This window comes from Rattus norvegicus, chromosome 9 (genome assembly GCF_036323735.1).
Source record: "Rattus norvegicus strain BN/NHsdMcwi chromosome 9, GRCr8, whole genome shotgun sequence".
Lineage (NCBI taxonomy): Eukaryota > Metazoa > Chordata > Mammalia > Rodentia > Muridae > Rattus > Rattus norvegicus.
Genome location: NC_086027.1, coordinates 53,224,288 through 53,245,999, shown reverse-complemented (window position 1 = coordinate 53,245,999; position 21,712 = coordinate 53,224,288). Strand labels below are relative to the sequence as shown.

General features: G+C 46.2%; 1 protein-coding gene across 5 annotated transcripts in view; it reads right to left on the bottom strand.

Moving 5' to 3' along the window:
• The window catches only part of Nck2 (NCK adaptor protein 2), a 126,412-nt gene that overhangs the window by 86,418 nt on the left and 18,282 nt on the right, over window positions 1-21,712 (bottom strand). Inside the window, exon 1 of one of the 5 annotated variants that reach the window (XM_008767035.4) lies at window positions 13,825-14,576. The exons of the other annotated variants lie outside the window; for them this stretch is intronic. The gene's annotated coding sequence lies outside the window, so the exon portion shown is untranslated. Of the gene's footprint in view, window positions 1-13,824; window positions 14,577-21,712 lie in introns of those variants that run through there. 5 annotated transcript variants of the gene reach the window in all.

Sequence of the window (21,712 nt, the reverse complement as noted above, 5' to 3'; positions counted from 1 at the left end):
TAGATCCTTGGACTTCCATTCACAGTTGACCATTGCTGGAGAGTTGACTCTACGTCATCATAATAATCTCCTCAAAATATAGAGACATTCCATAAGTTCTGTGACTCTTAGAGAACGCTGAATAATTCAGACTGCCATTCTCTGTGTGCAGCAAGAAAAGGGAGTTTTATGTGATCCTGAAAATCCCCACTCTATCTACATTTCTGTTACAGGGCTGTAATATTCAGGCAAGGGAGAAAAAGCTTCACTTTCTGGAAAGTTCCACTGGTGAATTCCCTTTGAGTCACAGGACATCATGGATGAGCTGGAATAGGTTACCCTGGTGTTTCACTCTCAAAAAAACATGATAATTTAATTTCTAGCCTTTTCCTAGGGACGGAGGGAGCATGGGATAAACTGAGCACATGTATGCAGGACTATTACACAGTGCATTTATTGGGTTTCCTCATGCCTGCATATTTTATAATCCTCAAAGGAACAAGCTGAATAAAAGTCACCATTGTTTACCCGTAATGGCTGTCCCTCCGGCTACTGTGCGCACTGTGGGAACTAGTACACATCAGTACAGACTACAGGGTACAGTCTACCCCACTAGAAGATGCAGGTGGCAGAGGGGTTACTGAGCCAAGTGTAGCTCCTGCTACTCTTGCTCTAAGTAAATATGCATTAGGGGCTGAAAAGATGATTCTGTGGGTAAAAACAATGGCTTCACAAGTCTGAAGACTTGAATTCACTCCCGGGATGGAAACAACTGCCCCCGGAACCCTCCCTAGCCTCCACACCAAGTATGCCCTGTATGAACTCAACGGCAATGGCCAGAATATGGGCATCACTTCATGCCTAGCTCTGCTTTTTCCTTTCACACAACCAATGGTAAAGCACATCTACCTACAGTAGCAGCAGCTCTGACACCTCACAGGAACACGCTGGCACCGTCGTTCCGCCGGCTCTGCTTCCTATGCTGCAGATCTTGGCTTCCCTTCCAGTCTAACACCTGACAACAGCACCCTCTCTACTTTTATAATAGCTTTAACTTCTTCACTTGTTCCTTGTTCCAGGTTCCAGGTGTCGATTTCATTTACACAACCTCCAGCAGCTAAGCTCAAGCTCAGAGAATGAGAAGGCAGCTGGCCTAGGCATGCACAGTGTGGCACTTAACTTGTTTCCTTCTCAGAGATGCTCATCCGTTTTCTTAACAAGGAAGCTGGGCTTGGCAGAGTGTGAGGATTTCTCAAAATGTGAGAACTGCCCAGGAGGGCAATCTGGGCCATGAGTTCAGTCCCCAGAAAGATAAGCATCCATCTAGTTCCCTAAAACTCTAAATGACACTCTTAGAGCCATACCCAGCTCCCTGGCTGGAACTTTCACTATCTCAGGATAGTGACACGGGTCCTACATCACATATGGCTCAGCCCAGCCAGTGTCCTGAGCTAAATACACCATGAGAAGGGACAAATGATGTCTACATGCTCTGAACAGCAGGTCACTACAGTCCATAAAAGGTAAATATTTTCACCCCTCATCCATGGGCTTAAGGAACTGAATTCTACCCTAAAGGTTCCAAAACCCATATACTCCAGTCCCTTATTTAAAACAGGAGTATAAAATTTAAAGATATTAAAAAAAAAAACAGGAGTGTTTGCACAAAACCCACCCATGCCCTCCCACGAAAACACTTAATGATCTCTAAGTGACTTACACCTAACACAATGTAAATGCAACAACAGATTAGAAGATGACAAAACCGCCTGTCCAAGTTCATCACAGCTGTGATCCTGTATCTATAGACTACAGAGCTCAAGGTTTCCCTGCCTATAGCTAGAGGGTGCCAGACCTGTTCCCTCCCTTCCTGAGAGCCCCACACAGGCCCTCAGGGCACTTCTCGCCAGTGCCTCCCACCTTTGTGATTCTGTCTGTCCTAAAAGTCTCAAACTCAGCAGCACCTAGGAGACAGCAGTCAGTCAAAGGTGAGACAGGTTGTAACTAGCCCCGAGGGGTGCCAAGTTCCCTTTGCCAGACACTCTAACTGTTCCTTAATAAGAATCTCAAAACACTCCATTTCTTGCATGTGAGAAGAGGGTGCCACTGAGGGTCACAATGTGTCACTGCTACATGGAATCAGGCACAAAAAGCAGTGAGGCAAGCATTCCACTGAGGCCTTTATTACTAACACTGTGACCTTAGAGCCCCCTAGATAGGAGCAGATTGATCCCAGTGTCCTCACCTGCTAAACATCAAGGAGAAACCGAGGGGTTGATAGACAGGGCTGGTGGAACACACCTGTAAGCTCAGCTACTCAAGAGCCCAGGCACAAGGACCTAGATTCAAGGGTATCCTAGTCAAAGTGAGGCACGATCTCAACATAACAAGTAAAGAGGAGGTCAGGGATGTAGCTCAGTGGTAGAGTGCTTGCCTAGTACATGCAAAGACCGAGGTTCAATCTCCAGTATGGGAGGAAAAAAATAAGATGAGGAGGAAGGGGGTGGTGGCCAGGGATTAAGGACAGCCACACTGACTCCTCTCATATAAAAAAAATAAGAGTTGGAGTTAAGCTGTGGATGATCCTCATGCCAGACCAGTGTGCCTGGCCACCAAGGGACACTGACGTCCTGAAAAGAAGGGGAGGACAATGCACAGAACGAAGCTAACGTTCTGTAAGGAGGACCGTGTGTAGATAAATATGCAAGTGTACCTCCTCTTCATGCCCAAGCTCCATACAGGTCAGCTACAGGCCAGGAAGTGCCTTCCAGGAGAGAAGACAAGCCCAGACAAGTCAGGCTGGGGGAAGGAAGGTAGTAGGCAGGGACACAAGCAAAAGAAGCTGGGACCCGTGTGAGAACAGCCTGGTCAGCGACCATTCAGTCTACCACAAGATGTGACTTTTATAATCAGAACATAAGCCTCAATAACGGAAAGTGGAAAAACAAACAACCCCTAAATGAGCCAGCCCCAAGGTATCCTTTAGCTCCTAAATACGCCTTAAGCATACCTGATCCAGGCCCTGGGCATGGAACTTCTGACATCACCCAAGAAGTCTGGGAAAAGGTGTGTTTTCCCTAAGAACCGTGGCCCATTTCAACCCATCAATTTCCAAAGCACCGGGTTCATAATTGCTCTTCTCAAAAACTTTAAGTAAGGAGTACGTCTTCAGCTCTTAACAGGCACGGGCAAGAACGTGTGCACCTATTGCTTGCTAAAGACCAAACACAGCTTATAATGTTGGGCGTTTAAGTAACAGGTCTGCAGAAGCGTCTAGAAACCCACAGGTCTCAAGGATACCCTGGACAAGGCTGTGAGGGGAAGAGACCCAGGCAACTCTCATTCCACATAAGCCAAACAAGACAAAGCGTTTTTGCTGAGGCATTTTTTTATTTTCAGTGAAGGAATTTAGCTATTTGGGTACAGCAACAGATTCATCAAGGTGTCTAATGCTTTTCTTCCAACTGATAAAGGCAGACCTTCTTCACGATACCCTACATTCCGTCTGAAAGTGGGCCAACTCAGTGACGATCTCCAGGTTTACCTGCCACAGAGCAGATACACTACGGACAGACCAGCCAGCAACCAACAGGAAACCCATCATGGGCACAGACAGACTTGATAAATGGCATTCCATCACAGCCAGACTCGACCCACACTAGTCGGGCCACCAGTCCAGCATGACGTGTCCTTCAAAGGATGGTTACGTTTAGCACGGACATGAAATGCTCCACCTACAAGCCAAAGGCCAGAGATGGCCAGTGAAGCCCAGGGGGGAAGTGAAGCCAAGTGTCTGCCTACAGGATGCAGAGGAGCACAAACCCCGAAGGTCCCTGATTTCCTTGCTGCTGACAGACAGATGAATTTTATTCTGGAACGGACTATCCTCTAAGACCCGATCAACCACTTTACCTATGAAGTTTTAGAATTAAAGCTGCTGCTAAAATAAGTGCCACCCCTGGGCGGGTGGTCTTGTGTTGTATAGGAAAGCAGGATGAAAAGGTCATGGGAAGCGATCTACCAACCACTATTCCTCCTCAGCCTCTGCTTCAGTTCCTGCTTCCAGGTTTCTGCCTTGAGTTCCTGTCTTGACTTCCCTGGATGTTAGATTGTGAAGTGAGAGTTACAGATGAAACTGCTTTTTTGGTCCCGTGCTTTTCAGTAAACTTAAAAGTACAATGTTGGGCTGAGAGATGGCTCATTAGTTAGGAGTGCTCTCTGAACAACTGTGAGAACCTGTGTAAGAAGCAGGCAATGGACACCAGTGCGCCTGCAACTCCACTGCTGTTGGGGACACTGACAGGAAAATCACTAAGACCTGCTGGCTGTCAGTCTAGCTGGAAATTCAAATTCAAGGGTCAGGGAGATATTCTGTCTCAAAAGAATAAGATAAAGAACAAAAGAAGAGGAACCTTTATGCCCTCTTCTGCCCTCTGCACATAAACACGTATGCGTACACAATATATAAACACAAATAAAATAAAAAAAAAACAGGTATCAATACAGATGGTGTCAGAATAACATCAGTACTAGTAAAATTACTACTATATATTATATGTATATACAATAGACACACATAGGAAAACAACATGCAGAGAAGTTCCAAGCACCATTCAGAAATGGCTAGGGGGAGGCACACTCATCACAAGCTAACTGTGACAGGAAGCCCTAACAGTTCTTAACTGGCACTGACAGCCCTGCACGTACCACCTCATGATACTCCATGCTCTGGCAAGGATGAGCCTTACTATCTCTTACCATCAAGCCTCACCCTCTTCCTCAGTCAGCAGACGAGCGCCCAGCATAGTACACAGCTGCTGTATCAAACCATTCGATCCTGGCTTCAAAGCAGCTAATAGTCTTTACTATCATCTGGATTCAGTACGCCTGAATAAATTTAAGGGTTTGGTATGTGAAAAGCCCAGTCCTCATACTGATGTTGGGAGGTAGCAGGATGCCTAAAAGGTAGTTTTAGTGAATGGTCAGAGGTTGAAGGGTCTTCCCTCAGAAGGAGTTGCATTATTCTCATGAAGTCTGAAATCAGCTCTGTAACACTGAGTTGTTTTCAATGAACCTGGCTCCTCCCACTCCCTGCTTCCCATTTCACTATGTGACCCCCCCAGTCACGTGACATCCCCTGCCATGTATCACTGGCATGGTGTCTTCTCCACAAATGGCTAGCCAACCAAAGTCAGACTTTCAACCTCCTGAGTTAAGGTTAAGTGAGTCCCTTTTTCTTAATAAAGAGACTAGGTCTAGCCATTTCATTGTTATATGGAAAACAGACTACCTGTCCCCACCAGGTAATCCCTCAGGTTGACATCAGCATTTCTGAAGACCTGTGGAGCAGGAGTCAATTCAACTGCTAACTCCGGTCTGTGAGAGAGGCCATCCAGCTTCCTAGACTGGCACGGACTTTAATTTTCAACCATAAGAGAGAAAGAAAGCCAAGGGAAACCCTGCCCGCCATGTTGGAGGAGCTGGTTCTAAGCACACCCGGGACATAAGCCTGTTTTGTTTAGCCAGCAATTTAGGCAGAGAGCAAGGGGGAACTCAGGAGGATGTGGAAACCATGCTGCAGACTTGTCATTTTCTGTAACTCTCTAACTTGCCTGTAAATCCCAACAAGGCAATTTCCACCTCGGTGTTCAAAACTACAACCCTGTCACCAGCAGCAGCAGCAGCAGCAGCACCTTCCACCAGAGCCACTGATGATCAGGGCCACACCACTGCCTTCTCTGTCCATCAGGGCTGCCACCAGGCTGAAAGCACAACACAAGTCCATGTCTGGTAGCCACATCCTAGTTCACATCCTAGTTCTATTCACTGGGATTCCGCACCTTCCAGAGGCTTCCCTCCTAACACCATCACCCTGCAACTCGACTCCTAACGTCTGGACAGCAGAGAGACAAACTCTCAGCCACTCAGCGATCACACAACGCCTGGCAACTCTTTTTCTCCATGGTCAATGGCTTCCAGACACCTAAAGTATGGAATCACATCATTCAACATCCATTTTAACATCACGGAGGCCATGAATAATGAGGATAAACATCAGAACTTAAACCCAAAGTAAAACAGTATGTATGACACTGTCACAATAAAACCCACCATTCTGAGCCAGGCATAGTGGCACGAGACATTCATCGCAGCACTGGGGAGGCAGAGGCAGGTAGATCTCTGAGTTTGAGACTAGCCTGGTCTACAGAGCGAGTTCCAGGATAGCCAGGGCTACCCAGAGAAACCCTGTCTCAAAGAATAAACAAGAAAAAAAAATCAAAAACTCACCATTCCATATGGTTAATATGTACTTAACTGAAAGAAAAGGAGAGCTGGATTTCCTCTGGGTCCGTTAACACATACAAAAGTTATGTGGAAATGAGCATATGAAAAATACCTAAATATAACTCTTAGGATCCAAGTAAATGTGGTATCTAAAAAGCAAAGACCTTAATACTGAAATTTTCACTTTAAAGGTTATTCAAACAGTCTATAATAATTACTATTCTACATTTATCTTGCAACCAGAAACTGAAAGTGTGCTTTTGTTTCTAATACATACAAAATATGCTTAGTTAAAATAACACCATATAAAAGGCGAAGGGTGAACTGAACAAATGAGAAGGGTGATACAATTTATGAGTAGAAATGAATTAAAGAATTGAAAAAGACACAAGCCATTGAGGCCCAACGAGTCTGCTCATGGTAGGGTGAACAGATGTGTAGAAACCCCATGTGGCAGGTGAGTGGGGAGGGGCCACCTGTTACTTCACAAATCCTGGAGAACCTTCATACTGGTTTTACCAAGTCAGTTCCACCTTTTAAGCAGTCAAAGAAATAAAGGCCACAATCCCAATAGAGGAACCCACAGAGCAAAATCTCCCCTAGGGAATTACTATGTGCATGAGTGTGCACTTTAAACTAACTGGTCAAATGCAAAGGCTGCATTATAAATGCAGCCCAATTACACTTCTGTTCCCCTCTCCAACCTGCACCATGTTCAAGCAACTTCCCTTTTCCATGTGCCTAGCAAAAGGTCAAACATGGTGCACAGAACATAAACCCCTTCTTCAAGGGCCCAAATCTGGCCTGCGAAAGTGAAGACTACAGTATGCTGCTGAAAGGGTCAAGTTGCAATACTCTGGCAGTTAAGACCTCTACAAAGAAATTAACGTGAAGCAGCCTTTTGCTATGGTTTGGATATGGTTTAAATATGTTCCCCAAGGGCTCCTGTGTTCAAACTGAATCTCTTCACTGTGAGGTATTGATGAGAGGAAAGGAGGAGATGGTACAAGATAGGACACCCCTTAATATGACCATGGCGTTTAGAGGCTAGACTCATTGAAAGGTGGTTAGTTAGAACAACGATTGGTCACACAGCTGCAGCCCCTATAACTGAATCTTGATTACTTTCTAAACTTATTAAGAAGGACCAGAGGCTGACAACACACACACACACACACACACACACACACACACACACACACACACACACACACACACCAACATGCGATGTTCTAACTTACACAACTTACACACAAGACCACCCCGGGACCTTGAGAGTTCTTGAGCCAAGACAAACTTTTATTACTCAGTTACTTGCAATAGGAAACAGATCAAGACATCCGTAAATTAACAGAGTACCCTGAATTTGGATCCTTTTTTTTTTCTCCTCTAGAGGAGATTCTAATAGATACATTTATTATCAAGTCTTAGTACGAATTTGTCTCATTACTCAACGCTGATATCTGAAAGCAAATTAAATCCCAAATTTAAAAGGATATGGTCTCAGACCAAATTCTTGAAGCACTTGGGTTTTTTAAATCTTTTTCCCCAACACCATAAGCTGATGCACACATTCACTAAGAAGAGTAACAAGGGTGTGATTCCCAGCCTAGGGAGGCACGCAGAGGCACCAGGTAAGGGTGGCCATGACTGATAGTCACTGCATCCTCCATTACCTGTGGCAGGTTTGTTGGTAACTCCCACTGGACTCGCCTAATGGGTCTCTTTTTGGCCACTGCTTTGACTCTTCCCTCTGTTCAGGGCAGGTGTGTCCTAGGAAGCAGTCAGGAGACTGCCTCAGAGGGACAACTATTGAACTAGGGAAAAGATGTCCCTCCACAAGCAGTAGAATATCAAACAGATGAGAAAGTTTGGGGCTCTGCTGAATATACGTGCCTCTATGCTCTAGATGGAGGCCACTACATACAACGGGAGAGGGACGGCCAGCTGATTAGAGGCAGCAATAGCGTTCGTTACTGGGTGCCAACGGTTTCAGCTGTGGGTTCCTGAAACCCACTTCAACCCCAGGATGCTGAGCCAGCAAGGCCTGTCAAGAGCCATGTTTTCAACTTTGACAGTTTGTCTCTATGTATCATTAGCATATTTTCCATAGCTCAATTACACTGACCCGTACAATGATAGGCAGTGACTAATCTATCCACTCTGACCAGATGTCAAACATTAGGTCCACCCATACTTAAAAGAATCTGAGTACCAGGTGTGGGCTGGTATCGGGACTTCACAGGCAATTCTCCATATGGTTGAAGCTGAGGGCCTGAAAGCTGTATTTCATAGAGCCTTGTCAGCTGGAGCCTGGCTGGGGGCTCTGGCAGAGGCCCTGGTGTGATCTTGGAAGACAACAGGAGAGACAAAGCCTTGCTTCCCTTCTCCACCTCCACTCATGGCCAAGAACAGCAGGTTCCTGTGAAGGGGAATACAGGCAGCAGCTGCGCCCAGAGAGCCCAGGCTTCTACTTGGTGGCAGCAGCAGTGAGACAGGCCTGAGAGCAGGCTCTGGGAATCCCCTGTCCTTGTTCTAAGCTCCAGCTACAGGCAGCTCTCTTACTTTCTAGCTTTGTCCCCCTCCCCCACCTCCCAGCTCTTCACAGTTTCATAACCAGACCCTGTACTAGACTCTGCCTGCACAAAGTATCTACAAGGCTTCTACTTAGTAATGAAGGCCAGGGGAGTGAGGCAGAGGTCATCTGAGAAATGAAGCTACAAGTGATGACTCATATTTACTCAAAACAGAAAGAAACCCGGGGGCTGTGCCATTCCTCAAAGAGTTGCCGTGGCATGACTTCGAAATATCCCTAGAGCCTGAGCAGAAGTTGGCCCTGCTGGGGCGGCTGGGCTGGAACCAACTGGGCCAGCTGGAAGAGGAAGGCAGCTGGGTAGCCTGCTCCACCACTAGCTGAATTGAGAAGAAAATTCACAAGTTTCTTTTTCTGGCCATGTCAAAATGCCCTCAGGTGGGACAGGGGACAAGCCAAGGCAGACTGTAGCAGCCTTCCATGAGCAGGTGGCACCTACCGCAGCAGAAGCAGCCCTTGGCGAGCAGTCATCCTGTCTCCTAACAGAGGCCTGCCTACACCCCAAACCTTCCACAAGCTGCTGTAATTCCATGATATCTTAGAGTTGTGGAACGGGGTAAAAGGAGGAAGATGTAGGTGCTACAGTGGGACAGAAACTAGAACCTGAACCACAGAGGTGCACAGGAAGTTGGAGCTGATGTCAACTCAACCCAGGAAAGGAAGCCCTGAGGGTCACTGCAGAACACCCAAGCCTGCCACATGGGCATCTGAAGGACTGTGCCACGCCCAAGAACAGCAAAAGAAACATCCAGGTACAAGCCAGTACCTCCCTAAGCAGGGGGCCAGCTTTATTCTTGCACTGTTCATTCTCTGGTTCTGAGTAACCAAAAGGAAATCTGGAACCAGCAGGCAAGAAGCTCTCATTTATACATAAGAAGGCAAGCATTATTTGTAGACAGACAGACAGACAGACACACACACACACACACACACACACACACACACACAGAGCTCAATGTAGCTGAGACAGCCTGTGTCTGCTCCTGCGGTAACAGCTGAATGGGTGAGAAGAGAAGGAGGTGGAGGAACTAATTCTCAAACTGTCTAATTAGCTGATTCTCTTACTTGGAAGGCAGCACGAAAAAGCTCTCTTGTTGATAGCACAATCTGTTCAAGGTAAGCGATAAAACAACTGAAAAGAAGACAAGAAAAAAGAATGTACTACCTGACCTCGGGGAAAAATAAGAAAAATCATAGGGGGAAATAACTATATTTGAACAAAACTAATTCGCCATTAAGTCTTTTTTTTTTTTTTTTCGGAGCTGGGGACCGAACCCAGGGCCTTGCGCTTGCTAGCCAAGTGCTCTACCGCTGAGCTAAATCCCCAACCCCGCCATTAAGTCTTAAAAGTGGCAGCTAGCTGCAGATGGTTTGAGAGAAATCATCTTGCATATGGGTCTAGACTGTGCTTAGATAACACAGAACGAGGAGAAACAGGACAAGGGGCAGAGATAAGGGATAAAGGTGGCCACAACTCCACACTTCTTCTGCTGGATTCAAGTCACGGAGCAATTTAATGTTCTGAAAATCATGAAAAAAAAAAAAAAAGAGGAAAAAACGCATACAAAGACAGTCAAATGCCCGAGGAGGAAGCGGTCATATGAAATAGCCGCACCCATATGCATAAACGGTAGACGAACACGTAAACCCACCCTCAGAATCCGTCACCGCCATCTTTTAGAAAACCAAGTAGTACCAGATGACAGGGCACTCATTGCTAACCGAGCCCGCGTGATAATGGTTTTGCAAAGCGTTTTGTTTTCGACAGCACTCCATGTGAAACTTCTTGGGCCAAACTTCCGTCACACATGTAAAATCAAGAAGGGTGACTTGGCAGATGAGCGCACAAGACGTCCTTTAGTGTCTTCATGAGGTCTGTAGATTCAGGATACAGTGTCCCATCGGAACACAAGACCAGAAGGCCAAAGTCCCTTATAGTAAAAGTACAGTGTTTGTAAAGAACTTACATGCTCTCCCATATTCCATATAGTCCCTAACACAGTGTGATTAATGCGATGTAGCTAGCACATGAGAATATATTCTTTAAGACTTTATGACAAGAAAAGGGTCTCAAGTACACGTGGAAGCGATCACGTTAGATCTGACTACACTGTCCAGGTCATAACATTTTCCATCTGAAGCTGCCTGAATTTGGATTCCAGAGACATGGCCCATACCATAAGCTACTTTCTGGAGCAGAAGGAATGACTTCTTGTTTGAAGAACCATATATGGCAGGTATCATGCGATTAGCTTAATTTCCTGTTGCTATAAGAAAATACCCTGACAAAAGCTTCTTATGGGAGAAAGGTTTTATTTGGCTTAGAATTCCTCATTACCATCCATCAGTGAGGGAAGTCAAGGAGGCAAGAACCCGAAGCAGCCGGTCATACTGTATCCACAGTCCTGAGCAGAAAGCAGTGAGGCAACGTGTGCACGCCAGTGCGGTTTTGTTTGCCTTTTATTTTAGTCCAAAGCCCAGCCCATGAGATGGTACCAACTACATTCAGGGTGGGTCTTCTTCCTACCTCAATTAACTCAATTAAGAGGCCCACGAGCGTCACGCTAATCTAGACATTTCCTCATTGAGACTCCTCAGGTGATTCAGACTGTGTCAGCAGCCAAACCACTGTCGCAGTTCTATTCAAACTGGTTACCTGCCCCAGCCGCTCCAGGTACAGTGCAGGGTAACACAGAGGTGAGGCAGAGTAAACACTCCTGGGTGAAGCAATGGCCTGAAGAAACCGGAAACTCCTCCCGTAGGAGGTGAGAAGGCAGATCTGCTTAGAGCAGGGAACAATTCGTTGGTGAAGAAACGAGTTGGGATGAAAGCTTGTTAAGAAGAAAGGAAGGGAAAGTCCCACACATGGGACATAGAGATGACAGCAGAGGAAGCCAGGAAAACGCCAGAAGGCGAGTGTTAGGAGTCTGGAATGCAGGAGAGGGCAAGGAAGACTCAGGCTCTGAGGCAACATTTCTGTTGCTGTCCTTTGCCTTTCTTCTGTACCGATGACTGAATTTCAGGCCCACAGTGACATGGAAGCCCTGATTCAGTACTGCCCAGCGTACAGGCCAGGCCCAGTGCTGGGTGACAGGGAATGCAAACAGGAGACAGGAGATATGAGGCCACTCTTGGAGAAGTTGGTATGAGACATGGTCCCTAGCTAAAGAGAAGTTACAGTGAAATACAGAGCACTGCTGTGTCTCAGGGAGAAACACAACAACCGTTTTCCTTACCTCAGCTTTCTACTTGTTAAACATGGGTCCTGTGTTATGCATGCAAGAGGTTGTTGTGTTCTCCTCTGGGCCCAAGTATGCAAACTCACTTTGGAGCTGAGTCTTGGGGAGGTCAATGTCAACAGTCCAAGTAAGGCTTTGATTTCCAAACTAGGGGTTAAAGAGAGCAAGCATTCCCAAGAGGTTCTGAGAGGCTACTGGGAAGATACCGGAATGCATCACTCAGCCTCCCCAAGCTACCACACTGCCATCCTTAAACAGTGTCTGCCTGCATGCCTCTCCTCTGCCTCCAGTAGAGTGAAGGAAAGGGGAGATTTTATAAGCCAAAGTTCCCCAAAACTAAGAGGTGAGGGAGTTCCCAGACATCTCACGAGCCGAACTGAGGGAAGAGGAACTGATAGGTAGCGCTGAGAGTGCCCATGGACAGGGGAAGTCAAAGCCCCAAGGGCTTCTGGGAACAGCTGTAGGGAAAATATAGATTTGAATGACAGGTGGGTCTGAAAGACGAAAGACAGCCTTGAGACCAAGACTTTGACTTTGGGCAGAACAAAATGGCTACATATCATGCTTTTTCTAGAAAGGTTTATAGACTCTAAAAAAAGCCTCAACTGCCTCCTTTGGAGAATTATTAGCTTTAAAAAAAAACAAAACAAAACAACTTTCTTTTCGTCATAAAAGACTACTGGTTTCTACTTGAAGGGCAAAATAAGAGTGAAAGTACTCTTGAAGAACCTGTCCAAACCAGGTCCCATGTTTCTCACTAAAAAGAATCACAGTTGGGCTGGAGAGATGGCTAGGCTCACAACTAAAAATATAAGAATCACAGTTGTAAAAGGACAGAGTCATCACAGTGTTAACAACAAGCCTGACAACGAAGGGTCAAGAAGCAAGTCAGATGCCAGGCTAGAGCACAAAGCCCATGGCTGCCACTTAGAATGACTTCCTTCAATAGCTGAACTACTCTCAAAGGACAGAAATCGTCCCCAAACATATTTTTTCTCAACCTGCTTAAAAATCTCCATACTTAAAATAACAGAAACTAATTCAGGAGCCAAGGAAATGACTCGGTGGGTAAAAACACTTGCTGAGCAAAAGAAAGGTGCTGACTTAGACCCTAGCACCCAGGTAAGACAGCCAGGCAAGATGGAGCACGCCTGAAATCCCAGGGTAGGAGAAAGCACAGCATGAGTGGGAGGATCCTCAGGGCTTGATGGTCAGCTGGTCTAGCCAATCAGTGAGACCCTGTGGAAAGCAATGGGAAGACATCTGACATCGAATTTGGCCTCCACTGAGCATACATACTGGGGTGTGCATGCACAAGCGCACAGGTGCACACATACACACACACGGACACGGACATGGACACAGACACATACTAGTAACGACTCAATTTACTTTTGCTGTCCACATCCCAGGCACTATTGCCTGCTGTGATATCACAAGCAGTCTAATTCTGCGTCATGTCAGGACTGTTTTACAGATCCTTGGCCTTTCTAAAACAAATTCTGCAGTCTCTTGCTTCCGAGGACACTATTTTAAATACCATCATTTACACAAACACAGTCACATACACTGCAAGTTTCATGCCTCTTTCTTAAAGAAAAGCAGCCATGCTGTGTATATTACCTACTAGCAAAGCAGAAGCCAGGTGCAAATACCATCCCTCATAAGGATCTCCGCATTAGAAGGAGGCCCCAAGTGTGCTTCTCCACAAAGCTGTAAGATACTCACAGGCCATTTCAGCCATCCTCTTCAGCTTTAAAGGGTCTGTACAAAGCCATGTTCAGAATATGAAACACTTAAACCTCTCAGACATCCCTTTGGCAGCCGTGTTCCACTTAATTCCACAGAGGTTCTCCGCTAGTCTCTTCTATTCCGACGCGATTCCTGTGAAAATGCTTCAAGAAGGCTCTGCACAAGGCGCTGCTCTGCTTGTTTCCTTCTGGGTTTATTCTGTGGCACTGCAGCTGGACCCCGGGGCCTCACGTAAGTTAAACAAATGTTCTACCCAGCCGCGTCCGTATTCCAACTATCCATCTACAGAAATCCTCTCCTAGAGAAAGTAACTGAGACACTGAGAAACAATCTACACGATACAGGCGGACTAAAGAAGGCAAGATCTGGGCCAGAGCTCAGGCTCCAGAATCCTGAATGCAACTTCAGATAAAAACCTCAGAAATAAACATTAAAACGCCAAGTGCGTGTAGCTCGGTGACCGAACTTTCTCATCCAGGGGTACCCAAGGCCCCAGCTTCTATTCCCAGCATAGGGGGTGGGGACCACATGCAGCCGCATCACTCAAGGCAAAGAGAGGCTAAACACAACCCTGAGGACTTAAAACCCTCTGCTACGTTAACTTTACGAGCAGCACACGTCCTACCCACCAAACCTGGCTGATGGGGCCAAGCAGCCTCTCAGATCCAGGGAGCCAAGGTTACGAGACAAGCTCCCATGTCAGTCTGATCTGCCCAGTGTTCACAAGGACAGTGGGCAGGACGGCGTGTTTAGCTACACAACCTAATTCTCGGAAAACCCACGGGGAAACTTATCTTCCACAGCTCAGTTATTCTTCAGCAAGTTATTGTGAGCACAGTCACAATGCTACATTTAAAGATCCCTAGTAATGTTACTATATTTTCCTGCCTTGGCTTCCTGAGAACCAAGATGTGGGGGAGTTAACCAGTGCAGTGAGATTCGCAATTACTCAGTCAAGGGCAAGGGAGAATGGAAAATAAGAAAGCCTCAGCGGCTCACAGAAAAGTGTTTTAAATAGGTCTTGCCAGCTGGGGAAGGGGTGGGGATGGGTGGGCCTTGAGTTAGTGCTGCCCTGTCATGGAAATAATACAAAAAAGTATCTCTGGGCAGTGTTCTGGCTTCTGATACAGCTCCCAGAAAACCTCAGAATTTCCAGAGTGATAGTTGATCCTGAGCCAAAATCGGCCACAACTGAGCCTGAGCCTATGAAGGGAAGTAATACGGGGTCTCTAAAAAGAGAGGGGACTTTCAGCCTTGCCTCCACGGCTTGCTAGAAGGGAAGGTGGACAGTAACTTAACTCTTAAGTCCTGGATTGAGGACTTCCTGGTTAATGAGCCCCCTGAGATGATTTTCTGAAGGAAACTGGAAAGGTTGTGAAAACTCTGCTGCCCCTCGATGCCCCCAGCCACACCCTGTGCATCCTTGCCCCCTGCCATTCCCGGATTGCCTGTTTCCTAATAAACTAGCAGTAACTGACTTCTGCAAAATGCGGCCCTGCAGGTGGACCCAGGGCCATTCCTGAGTTCTGGCAGTTGACACATGGCATTCATGAACAGGAAGGGGAAGCCATGGGAACTTATAACTGATCAGTCAGAAATACAGGAGGTTCTTCCGCAGCTGGCATCTGAACTGGGGTGGGGGGGGGGGGCAGGGCATCTTGTTGGGTTAAGTGCTCAGAACTTAGGAGGAATGTACCAGTCTGCATCAGGGTGATTATTAGAGGACAGCCAGCTGGTATCAGAGGATGGGGCTGCCTATTATGGTGGCTTCCTCAGGATGTGGCTATTCCAGCTGTGACGTGCTACAGAGTAAGAGGCATAACAAGAGGAACACTGCAGTCTTCCGCGAAAGGTTAGAATGTAGCGATTTGTCACACTGACTATATGTCCGCATGACATGGGCTAATCCACACACCACTAAAATCTGTCTGCCCCCCTGTACTTTCTTCATGCAGTTACAGGGGTCACTGGAGCTGCACCTACAGTGCTCGCACACAGAGTGCGCTCTACTTCTACTGGGTTTAACGCTCTGAAATTTACCTCAAGTTTTCCATGAAGAAACAAGCAAGTCTACATATCAAAACATGGGATATAAGAGAGGGGTGTCGCTAACATTTAGTTAGGAAGTACTTGTTTTCTGCCAGGAATCACGAGGTGTTTCAGAAACCCTCTGCTGAAGGCTGCCTCCTCCTCCTGCCCCAGAAAAGACTACAGAGCTATGGTGCCAAGAAAGGGACGGGCAAGGCTCCAATGCGGCAGCATCCCACTTCAGCCCTGTACTTCCTGCGCACAGGGTCAACAGGCTTCTTCCAGAAGGAGCCCGATAAACACAGTATTTTGGCCTCTGTGGGTCACAGGCTCACAATTACTCAATTCGACTTATGATACGACTGTGCACAAAGGCAGCCACAAAGAGCTCGCCACTGAACAACCCTGGCTGTCCTCTTTCTTCTCTTTTTTGCTTTTGTCTATTTCTTTCTTTGAGAGAGGGACTCATAGGCAGGCTGACCTTGAATTCCTGGTCCTCCTGCCTCTGTCTTCCCAGTGTTAGGATTATGTACCACCAAGCCCGGCCAGGGTGTGCCTAACAGGGCTGATCACACAAAAGGTCTCGAGACAGATTCGGTCCACGGGCTGTTTGCCAAGCACTGTTCTACACATTCAGAAAGAGACATTCCCAATGCATCTTATCAGCACCCCAAGCTAGAACATCTACAAAAATAACCTTCCGCAAAACAGCAGTTAAGCTATTGTGGAAACAAGGCTAAATGAAAAGAATAAAATTCTGCCGTGTTAACTCACTGTCAACCTCTAAGCTTTGGTTGTCCGTCACGAGCAGACCCTGCTGGCATCTACACTACAGGTGACAACTGGATGACGAATCACATTCATGCATTCCTTTTGACTTTTTGAACCGGGTTACTAGTAAAGTCAGAGCTCTAATTTACCTGAGTAGCTTGTACTCTATTGCCCACAGTGGCTCAACGTCAGTATAACATCACTAAAGCAAAGGGGATGGAGTGAAAGGAAGGGACAGGACACCACAACCAAACACACTCGGGGCTTCCTCTTTCTAGAGAGAGAAAGGTAAGCACTGTTCAGCATTCTGAGTGTGGACTACATCTACACAGAACCCCGGCAATGGCAAGGCACTTGGAGGGAATGAAACCCCGGCAGGCCCTCCAAAACAGAAAGAAGGTCTGTGGATGGAACTATGCTCGGCACTGGGAGAAGTAGACCCTGGTTCCATTTGCCACTGTGCAGCATCGGTCTCCACACAGGGATTTATGTGCACTTATGTGCAACCCAGATAGAAGAAGTTACACTCAAGGACATCAAGGTTCTCTCTGAGACCAACACTTCCCTCCACTCCCAACATTACACATCGAAAGAAAGAGAGAAAGAAAGAAAGAAAGAAAGACAGACAGACAGACAGACAGACGGACGGACCTGAAAACAAAAACAAAGGCATTAAAACTATTAATAAATCTAACAGATCTCACCACAGAAGGAAACAATATGGAGGGAACAAAACCAGGTGGGACCAGAGGCAGGATGTGTGTGGATGTAACCATATTGGTCTGCATCCCTGGGTTCCTAGTCCAGACCACACTGTAGATGGACTTTGGGAAGCAAAAGCAGCCCAAGGCAGGTTAAAACAGAATGTGCCAAGTTCTCCTACACCTGCCAGTGCCTCCAGGACCACGCCCTCAGCATTCACGGTTCCCAGCTGGAAAGCCTGCGCCCCTTCTGTGCTCGAGGCTTGTGCTGTGGAGTCTCACACCCGCTGTTTCTCCTCAGCCTCACTTCCATCACCTCCTCTTCCCCCTCCCATTTCTAAAAGGTACCCCCATAAAGTAATTTTCTGTACTCTTGAAAAGTTAGGGGAAACACCATAAAACCTCACGAAGAATTAGAATAGTAATTCTGAGGAGTCATGCTTGGTAGCAAACGCTGACCAAGAAGTAATAAAAATAGGCGACTCTGGCGGTATACTGTATTAGTCCCCTGACACTGCATAGTGAACAGCTGAAAATACACAACCGATTACTTATCCCTTTAAGTCCAGAGTCTGGGCATGCCACACCCAATACACATGCCTACAGAGATGCCCGGTCAAAACATGCCTTCTTCTAAAACTTACACTCTAGATAGTACCTCTGCTAGGTTATCTGCCTGTTTCAGGCATGATAAACCAATGGAAAATACAATCGTGCGCCACAAAATGAAATTCCAGTCATTGTCAAATCACACAGGTTATGGTGGTTCTTGGGGACAATGGAACTGAAAACTTCCTACAGGCTGGTAATACCACAGCCACCCTGGCATTGATGCTGATGGAACACACCTAATGTGCCACCAGTCACACGTAAGTGCATGTGCAACTGTATGCAGGACATTACACTTGATGGTAAATAAATGACTGCTCATAGCATATATACATATATACATATATATGTATGTATACACACACACACACACACACACACACACACACACACACACACACACCGTCCAGGTGTGTAACACGGCTGTCTGGTATTCCTGTAACATTTAGGTTTGTGACATGAATTACGTGACAGGTTTCTCAAATGCCCCACCATTAGGTAATGTTTGTGTATAAAATGGGTTACTAAACAAAGGAACACCCAGGCCTCTCTTTCATCTGGCCACTGTGACTAAAAGCACAATAATCCAACTCTACCATTAACTCTGTGCCCCAAATATGGCTTCAATGAATGACCTACCCTGTGGAAAGTGACCGTCACCCTTAAAAGGAAAGGGCATACCAAGGCTAAGAATGTTTCATCTCTTGTCAGGAAGTCCCTTCAAAGAATGGGCGACGGGCTCCACTGTAAACACGACATAGGGCTGCCCTGAGGACCAACAAGGGGAAAGGCTAAGTCGGTCAGTCCGAGTACGACTGCTTAAAGGAAAACAATTCTGAAAACACAGAGTCACAGAGTGGACGAATCGCAGCTGCCTATGTTGTTATTTATCATTCTGAGACAAGATCATTCTCTAGGAGAGATGAACTCCAATGCTGTTCTGGAGGGGCCGTTTACACTCTGACTTCCAAGGCAGCACAGCCTGGGTAATACTTAAATCTAGGTAACTGAAAACTGGAATGACTCTTAAGGCACATCGCAGCAAAAATGAATCATGAGCCATAAGACAGCCATACCACGAAAGTCTGCAATCTCCTCTTAAAATTTATGCCAAGAAAGGGATTTTGCTGCAGAGAAATATATGGAGACATCGGGTCTACTGGCGTGAAAGCTTAAACGTTCAACTCCATAGACAGCTCGCACAGGTATAGGCCCTTCTCTTGCTGTAACAGGAACAAATACTACAGAGATTAGAGCGATGGAGAGATGTGAGTGTTGAGAAGCTGATACAGCTCTACACAGTGGTCGCAAATACAAGCTACACACGAGGCTGAGAACTGTAAGTTACAAGATGGGCATTCTTCTTCACAACGGTCTTAAGGCGTCTGTTCTGCTTGTTTTGGCAACACATGCGTTTAAAAACTTAGAACAGTAAAGAAATGAACTCAGTAAAGAATCAAGTGTGTGTGTCTTCCTTACTATTCAAGGAAACCCATACCACAGAAAGCAAATAAATAAAAAGTGCCAGAAAACCATGTCCCAGAATTCAAGGTCTCAGGTTGGGGATGTGGTTCGGTGGTAGAGCTCTGGTTTAGCACACCTGGGTTCCTCATAAACAAATATATAAATAAGTGAGTAGGAAAGGAAGGAAAGAAAAGGGATGAATCTGGGTCTCAATAAAATATTTGGAGCTCTGTGTGCACCTAAAGACCTTTTTGCCTGGCAAAGCTGGCGACTTCTCTTTAGACAACCAGAGCTGGTTTCTTTCCCAGGCCTGGCTATCAGATTCTGAGGCAGCTTCACTGTGCTTTGTGCTTGAACCCTGAAGAAGCAGCCATGGGAAGGTAGCCACGGGTAAACACATGGAACTCACAGCCACAGATAGGAGAGCATGTCCACTCAAACTGCGTGGTTAAATAAGGACGTCTACCGCACACCATCCATGAATCTGGAGAAGGTGCATGCAGCACACCTAGGAATCGTGACTGTGGCCAATGCCAAGCCAAGCATCACGGCAGGGGCGTGCGAGTATGACACACCCACAGGAAAATGCTCCAGAGTAAAGCTGCCAAGACTAGTGCTTGGATAAAATGCTCAGTTTCTTCAAAGAAGCCACTTCGCCTGTTAACGTCTGTTAAACAAGGATAAGGGCAGTCTTGTAGGGTTGTAGAGAGAATCAAATCAGACAGCATGTATGAAATGCTCAGCCCTGGTAAGTACTCAATAAATATCAGCTCCTCCTGCTGTAGCAGTGGTGCTTTGAGTGGTGCTATAGCAGAATGTACCTTTGAGGCATCACGAAAGGGAGTTTCTCACCCCTGTTATTTACAGTGCTGCACCCACGGAAGCCCAGTGCAAGCAATGTGTGTGCCAATTCTTATCACCGAGCTTTCACAGCGTTTTTCTTCAAACACAGGTCAAAAGCTCCAAGGGCTGCTTTGCCACAGAACACCGAAGAGCCAAAAAGCCTTAATGTATTAGGTCTTTTAAAGATACCAACATTTTTCTAGACATTTTCGTAGACATCATCACAAGTCTATAAGCCCCAACCCAACTACCAGAACATAATAAAATAACCACTTAAAAACAAACTTGCATTACTGTTTTTAGCCAAGAAACAGTATATATCTTCCTACTGTGGAATTAAATAATTAACTCTCCATTTATAAAAATAATAATGGGGGCTTTGAATTTTTAGATTTGTTTTCCCTTGGAGAAGACATTTTATGTTATCTACCCGAAGGTAGATAACACATCGCAAGGCTAGAAAGAGTTCTGTTAGGTAACAAAATTAAGTTACTTTCCTGCAAGGCCTAGGTAGGCTGCCTCTGGCCAGCGGCAAGGACATCATCAGAAGGCAGGATCATGTTTGTCCCAGCCAGGGCCATCCTTCTATGTCATGTGTTCTTTCTCTAGGGGTACAATACTGAGGCCTGGAGCCTTTCTCAAGAGTCTTATGGGTTTTAAATGGTTTTAACTAAAAGGTGGTCAAGATAAAAATGCCTGGCTCTGTTTTTGTTGTTTTTCATCACAAGTTCACGAACTCCTGTGAAGTTATCAGCAGAGGTGTGTGGATAGGCGAAGGCTTCTCCAAGAAATAATTCTGAACTCCATGCAACATCAGCTCCAACTCCTATTATTATCTGGTTTAGCAAACCTTTAGATCTCAAACTCAGGGCTGGAGCAGGGACAAGTCCCTTTGCAGAGAAGAGAGTTTCTGAACTGCTGTGGCGATCAGGGAGGGAAGGAAGAGTGGCGGAGATTCCCATTCCTAAGTATAGGTCAAGCTTGCAGTCTGGCACTTGCCCAGTACATCCTGGAGCCTACACCCTCAGGACCGGCCTCCCTCAGTTTGAAGAAGGAGATACAGCAGAAACCCCTGGTTCAGTCCCACTCTTACAGACATCTGATGCTTTTACCAGCCTTGTGACAGGAAAGTCCCAAGGCGGTTCCACAAGCAGACAACCCTAAAGTTTCCCTGACCCCATAAATGTCATGGAGTCAAGTGATATCCACACGAAGCCACTGAAATTCTTATCTGCAATCTCTAACTAGCACTGACCTTTCTTTAAGAAAAACACCAGGCAGAACTAGGTATGATAGCCCATGGCTTTAATCCCAGCACTTTGGAGGCAGAGGCAGGCAGATTTCTGTGAGTTCAAGCCTTTCTAGGCCCAGGCTACCCAGAAAGACCTTGTTTCAAATAATAAATAAATAAAATAAAAACTAAATAAATAACACCAGAAATGTGGCTA